This window comes from Trachemys scripta, chromosome 3 (genome assembly GCF_013100865.1).
Source record: "Trachemys scripta elegans isolate TJP31775 chromosome 3, CAS_Tse_1.0, whole genome shotgun sequence".
In the NCBI taxonomy this organism is placed as follows: Eukaryota; Metazoa; Chordata; order Testudines; family Emydidae; genus Trachemys; species Trachemys scripta.
The window spans coordinates 140,093,787-140,101,181 of NC_048300.1; the positions used below are offsets into that span (position 1 = coordinate 140,093,787).

The 7,395-nt window shown below is 39.6% G+C and overlaps 1 long non-coding RNA gene across 1 annotated transcript; it reads right to left on the bottom strand.

Annotated features, from left to right (window-relative positions):
- Positions 1-2,942: 2,942 nt before the first annotated feature.
- On the bottom strand, positions 2,943-6,919 carry LOC117875138. Its single transcript, XR_004645191.1, has 3 exons — positions 6,870-6,919; positions 5,346-5,382; positions 2,943-3,985 (listed from the first exon to the last, which is right to left on the bottom strand). It is a non-coding gene; the product is annotated as an uncharacterized LOC117875138 (long non-coding RNA).
- Positions 6,920-7,395: the final 476 nt, after the last annotated feature.

Consider the following 7,395-nt stretch of genomic DNA (forward strand, 5'->3'; position numbering starts at 1 on the left):
TGCAGCGGCAGTCAAAAAAAGCAAACAGGATGTTAGGAATCATTAAAAAAGGGATAGAGAATAAGACGAATATCTTTTGCCCTTATGTAAATCCATGGTATGCCCATATCTTGAATATTGCATACAGATGTGGTTTCCTCATCTCAAAAAAGTTATACTGGCATTAGAAAAGGTTCAGAGAAGGGCAATTAAAATGATTAGGGGTTTGGAACAGGTCCCATATGAGGAGAGATTAAAGAGGCTAGGACTTTTCAGCTTGGAAAAGAGGAGACTAAGGGGGGAATATGATAGAGGTATGTAAAATCATGAGTGATGTGAAGAAAGTGAATAAGGAAAAGTTATTTACTTGTTCCCATAAGAACTAGGGGCCACCAAATGAAATTAATGGGCAGCAGGTTTAAAACAAATAAAAGGAAGTTCTTCTTCACACCACGCACACCCTGTGGAACGCCTTGCCTAAGGAGGTTGTGAAGGCTAGGTCTATAACAGGGTTTAAAAGAGAACTAGATAAATTCATGGAGCTTAAGTCCATTAATGGCTATTAGCCAGGATGTGTAAGGAATGGTGTCCCAGCCTCTGTCAGAAGGTGGAGATGGATGGCAGGAGAGAGATCACTTGATCATTGACTGTTAGGTTCACTCTCTCTGGTGTTGGCCACTGTCAATAGACAGGATACTGGGCTGGGTGGACCTTTGATCTGACCCAGTATGGCCATTTTTATGTTCTTATGTGATTAATTTTTTTGAGTTAATCGCGTGAGTTAACTGTGATTAATCGATAGCCCTAGTAAAAAGTTTGTATTTTCTAAAATATGAGAAATATATATATTTAGCCGGCCCCTTTCTTCCACGAAAATGAGGCGTCTGAACTGTGTAACTCTCACATCTTCCATTTGAAATAATTATAGCTCTTTTCATTACAGAATCAAATTATTGTTGTATACGAGGTAAAATTTGTTATAAGAGGATATAATCAAGCCCTTACAATTTTGACAAATGTGACAAGAACAAGCATGAGAGGTTTCAGGCCAAGGATAATTTGGTTAAATTCTGTTCAGCAATTGTTTTACCCAATGAAAAAATACTCTGCTTCTTTCCTATGCTCAATTAAAAAAATTTTTAGAAGCTGCTTTTGCATTCAAATAACTCAACCAATGGAAAAACCCACTGACTACAATGGGCTGTGAATCAGGCTCTATAATCCATCCTGAGGAAAAGTGTCTTTGATATATGCATGCACAATACACTATTTTATACTATTTATTTTATTTTTACAGTTCTCTGGGGTGCAGAATGTGTGTGAACATATTTAATAAATTGACCAACAAATTGCCATTTATTTCACTGATGTCTCCTTTTATGGTTGATCCTATATATAGAAATATTTGAATATACACCCAGTGCATTTATGAATATTTAATCGCACCTTCAGAAAATACCTGTCTGTTCTCCCCATCACCAGTGAGAAACTGACTCTTTTACTAGGTACAATACTATTTGGAAAAGTATATTTGAAAAACAGATGTCAAGAATCAAAGACATGCACAATTGAACTGTACAAGGATGTCACTTAGTCCTAGATATCTTGCAAGTTCTTTGCCAGCAGGACCCAAGAGAGTGGACATAATAAGGAACAGAGTCAAATTGAGACAAAGTCCTTTATAAGGTAACATTTTCAAAAGGCCCTATCTCTTCAGAGTGGGGACATAAGAGTGGCCATACTGGATCAGACCAAAGGGCCATCTAGCCCAGTATCCTGTTTCTGACAGCAGCCAATGCCAGGTGCTTCAGAGGGAATAAACAGAACAGGTAATCATCAAGTGATCCATTCCCCATCACCCATTCCCAGCTTCTGGCAAACAGAGGCGAGGGACACCATGCCTGCTCATCCTGGCTAATAGCCATTGATGGACCTATCCTCCATGAATTTATCTAGTTCTTTTTTGAACCCTGTTATAGTCTTGGCCTTCACAACAGCCTCTGGCAAAGAGTTCTACAGGTTGACTGTGTTGTCTTTTTGTGTTTATACAGCACTCAGCACATGGGGATGCTAACTGGGGCCTCTGGGTGCTGCTGTAATAAAATAAAAGTAATAATGACACGTAACATTCAGGTATCAAAGTTGCATTTGGACAAGTGTAGTTACAGCTGAATAAGAGACTGGTCAAAGAAGTAACATCTTTATCTCAGTTTTGCATAACCTCAGTCAGATTTTAATTTAGCAATACTAAACACACAGGGTAGCTTGGATCCAGTTTCTATTTTAGGCAAACCACCAAAGCTTGGAGGTGTTTGGGGTAGCAGTAGTAAGCAAAACTTTCAAACTTTTTGAAATTTGTTTGGGATAAACAGCACACACACCTCCCAATTTTTTCTCATTTTTGAATCAGCTTTAGTTTGGAGAAAGGGTTCCAGTATCCACATAGGCCCAGTAAAAATAAAAAAGTAGTAACTAAGATAATCACCAGGAGGAGTCAAGTAGTTAGCAATTTCTAGTATGAGAAAAAGGACAACACAGTTAGTGTTTAGTAAGGTGGATTATTGTCTATTAACTCGTTAAATAAAACGTGCAGGGAACTTTACTTTTTAAAAAAAAATTGATATTAGAAATGTATATTCTATTCCACTACTTATTTAAAGGCCTTTTTATGTATTATAGACAGGAGCGCCGCCAGCTTATTTGCCGCCCTAGGCGGCGGAAGGTCCCACCCTCAAAATGCCGCCCCCGACAGAGGCGGTGGAAGGTCCCACCCCTGAAATACCAACTACGACCGGGGCGGCCGAAGATCCAGCCGCCGCAGTTGCCACCCCCAAATGTTAGCGCCCTAGGTGACTGCCTAGGTTGCCTAATGGGTTGCGCCGGCCCTGATTATAGATGTCTGGTAGCACCACCCATTAAGGTTGCCCAACACTTCCTATTATAAAACCCTATTTTCAGTTGTTTATAACTTTACCAGATTAACTATTTGAGTTGAAATTTTTCATGTCAGGTGTCTGCCTCAGGCTGAATATGTCTATCAAAATAGTGCAGCTGTTTCTGAGAATGAGACTAGGGAAAATACATTGTTAATGGCTGGGCCCCACTATGAAGCTTCAATGTTTCTTGTAGACTGAGTGGATGTCTATGTGGATGCACCCGTCCTTTAAACTGAGAGTTTCAAACCAGTCTTAAGCCTGAAGAGATGGGATAATGAGGCAAGCATTACCATCCTGAATCTGTTCAGTTTCCTCAGGTCTAGGATAGGATGAAGACCCCTCTTTCTTCTCAGGATAAGGAAATATTGACACTAGAAGCTTTTCTCCCTATAGTCTGGTGATACCTCTTCTATGGCTCTTGGACAAAGCAATGAGGACATTTCTGTTTGGTTCTTAACAAAAGGGTCACTTGAGGGATGGGAAAAGTGGTGGGTAGGGGACAAGTCGGGCACCTTGGCTGCCATTGCTAATATTTTCAGTGCCAAAGATTTTGCTGATGCTGAGATGGTCAGCGTCCAAGTGACTGGTGCTGCCTCCGTCAGCATTCACTTCACCTCCTGATCCCAGGGTACAATGTGTGCTAGAGGGAGCACTAGCCAATGTGAACTTATCCAGACTTTCATCATTACCATCATCTCTGGGTCTGAAGCAACCTGCCTGGGCTGCTTCAGCAGGTGTTGCTTGAAATTAGTATCTCTATATATGGCAGAAAAGGACTTTCACACAGAGCACCTATCTGGGATGCGTATCTCACCCATGCAGAAGAGGCATCAACTCCAACGAACCTTGAAGGGAAATGAGTTCATCACAAGGCAAGCAGAGTTTGAACCCTGACAGTCTTGTGTCCACCATGAGGTGTCGTGATTGGCATAAAGTGTCTTGCCCCGTTGTATAGACAGGGAGGTCAGAGGTAGTTTTTCTTTTTCTGTCTTTTTGGACTGTCCACATTTCAGGAATCGGCAGTGTGACTGTAGAAGATTTCTTAAGTAGTTGGAAACCAATTCTGAAATCTCAAAGGAGAGTAGCGGGTCAGACACATGCCAGGTTCCATCAGGCTGCCATAGATGGCAAAAAGGGAACTGAGGGAACATCATGGTTGCTCCGGCTTTTATGCCCTCACACAGGAGCACAAGGAGGCACAGGGTGAATGTGCAACCCCAACAAAAAGAGTTATTCAAAAGACTGATCTCATGCAGATGAGGAACATGTGCATGTACAGAGGGATCCACTTTGACACATACTCAAAGAACAGCCCTCTCTTTACAGGATTCTGATCTCTATCACATTCTGCTCCAAAGAGCTCAGCCTCCAGACACTTTTCCTAAAGCATTTTTGTCATACTCAGAATCAGGGTAGAATGGCTCCACCAAGGGAAACTTCCACTGCAGGCAATAAATTATGCATTTTTACTAGCATTTTCCAATCTGTGTTGCACAGTATGCAGTTTTAAAGGACATAAATTCTGAGCCTTACACTCACTCTCCTGAGTGCACAAAATTAATCTGAAAATACAGTGCAGACGGCAGGTCAATGTGAGAGCAAAAATACAATTATTTTTTGGAGGCTGGCTATCCCTCCAAGATTTAACACACATCTTACAAATATGTCTATATGCATGGTAGTACAAGGGACAAACTTAAAAATTGTATTCTGTTCATTCTGCTGCAGGGAGATTCCCATGTCTTCTGATTTTGCAGGTACCCGTTTCATCTAGAACACCGACACTAGAATTGGAGGGGCAGGGGCTCATGGTCTCTCCACTTTTAGAAGTGGGAGGGCAGTGCCCCCACTTTTTAACAAAAGAAACAAGCACAGAAATCATGTCCCCCACAGATTTCTCCTCCCCCCGGAATAATAGATTCTCCCAGAGAGGACTGCAATTACACTTTTCACCCACTAGAGGCTGCAATGATGCCAGAAATGAGAGCAGTTGGCTCACCGCCAGAGCAGCCAGCCACTGAGAGGGAGGGGGGCACTTTGGCCTTGGCACTCCCACTTTTACAAAGGTTTCAGAGCCCTTCATTCAGCATGATCTATTTAGCTGATGCTTTAACTGAAGAATAGGCAATGATCAAGGTCCCTCTGAGGACTACACAAAGCACCATGGCCATCTTCCAGATATTTGCTGTTCTGCGCATGCATCCTTGAACTCATCCTGGGTTATTATGACAATCATTTGATTATACAGATGAGGGCAGTGAATGTAGCTCACCTTCAGTAATTGAATATTTATTATTTTTCTCTATTGTTATATTATTTAGTCCAGACAATTTTGCTCAGACTATCATGTCGATCTGTACCTTTGGGAAATCTTAGAATTCCTCAATGATATTGGATGCCCAAATAACCATAGAAGCAAAAAACACCTACTTTCATCTGCAGCTGGCCAGAAGACTGTGTCCTTATCCTAACACATAAAGAGGAGATGATCACAGAACTAAAAATTAATGACAGCTTAGGTAGAAGTGATCGTGACTTGATCAAATTTATAATGTGCAAGCAGAATAAAGTCCAGACCAGTAATACATATACTTGGTGCTTTAACAGGGCTAATTTCACAGTGCTGAAAACAATTATGAGCCAACTCATCAGGAAGGAAGAATTTAATCAGAAAAATGTGAATGATAATTGGGAATCATTTAAAAACATCTTATTAGATGCCCAAAAAGACACAATTGAGAAAGAAGGCTACGCTCATTAAATAAACTGACCTGGTTTGGAGGGGAAGTGAAGGCAGCTATACACAATTAAAAAATATATACAATTGAAAAAAGGGGACATTGGTAGTAACGAATATAAATCAGAAGTTAGAAATTGTAGAAAAATGATAATGAAAGCCATGGGACAACAAAGAGAAATCTATGGCCAACACAGAGACAATAAAAAAGTTTTTTAAATATACTAGAACCAAAACCAATACTGACAATGTTACTGGCCCATTATTAGATGGAATTGGTAGAATTATCAATAATAATGCAGAAAAGGCAGAAGGGTTCAATAAGTATTTGTTCTGTTTTTGGGGAAAACAATTGATATAGTCTCATCATATGGTGATGATAACACTCTTTCCATTCCACCAGTACCTTTAGGGGGATGTTAAACAGAAGCTACTAAAGTTAGATACTTTTAAATCAGCAAGTCCAGATAACTTGCATCCAATAGTTTTAAAAGAGTTTGCTGGACCATTAATGTTGATTTTCAATAAGTCTTTGAGTACTGGGGAAGTTCCAGAAGATTGGAAGATAGCTAATGTTGTGCATAATTATAGGCCTATCAGCCTGACATCGAACTCTGGGCAAAATAATGAAATGGCTGATATGGGACTCAATAATGAATTAAAGGAGGGTAATATAATTAATGCAAATCAATATGGGTTTATGGAAAATAGATCCTGTCAAACTAACTTGATATATTTTTATTTGATGAGATTATACATTTGGTTGATAAAGGTAATAGTCCTTATGTAATATACTTAGACTTCTGTAAGGTGTTTGTCTTGGTGCCACACATTTTGATTGAAAAACTAGAATATAAAATTAACATGGCAGATATTAAATGGATTAAAAACTGGTTGACTGGTAGATTTCAAAATGCAACTATAAATGGGGCATTGTCATTAAGTGGGTGTGTTTGCAGCGAGGTCCCACAGAGATCAGTTCTTGGCCCTACACTATTTAACATTTTGATCAATGACCTGTAAGAAAACAAAATAATCACTGATAAATTGATAAATCACAGAAATTGGGAGAGTGGTAAATAATGAAGAGGACATGTCACGGATACTGAGCCAACTGAATTGCTTGGTAAACTGGGTGCAACAGAACAAATACAATTGAATGATCCTGGGATGCATAAACAGGAGAATCTTGAATAGGAGTAGAAAGGTTATTTTACCTCTGTATTTGGCTCTGTTGAGAATGCAGCTGGAATAATGTGTCCAGTTCTGGTGACCACAATTCAAGAAGGATGTTGATAAATTGGATAGGATTCAGTGAAGAGCTATGAGAATGATTAAAGGATTAGAAACCTTCCTTATAGTGACAGACTTAAGGAGCTTAATCTATGTAGCTTAAAGAGAAGGTTAAGGGGTGATTTGACTAGTCTACAAGTACCTTCATGGCGAAGAAATATTTAATAATAGGCTCTTCAATCTAGCAGAGAAAGGTATAATGATTCAATGGCTGGAAGCTGAAGCTGGAAAATTTCAGAATGAAAGTCACGCACAAACCTTTAACAATGAGAGTAATTCATCATTAGAACAATTTACCAGGGGGTGGATTCCCCATTAGTGACAATTTTTAAATAAAGACAGGATGTTTTGATATGCTCTAAGAATTATTTTGAGGATCTTCTATGGCCTATGCTATATAGGAGCTCAGACTAGATGATCACAATGTTTCCTTCTGGCCTTAAAATCTAT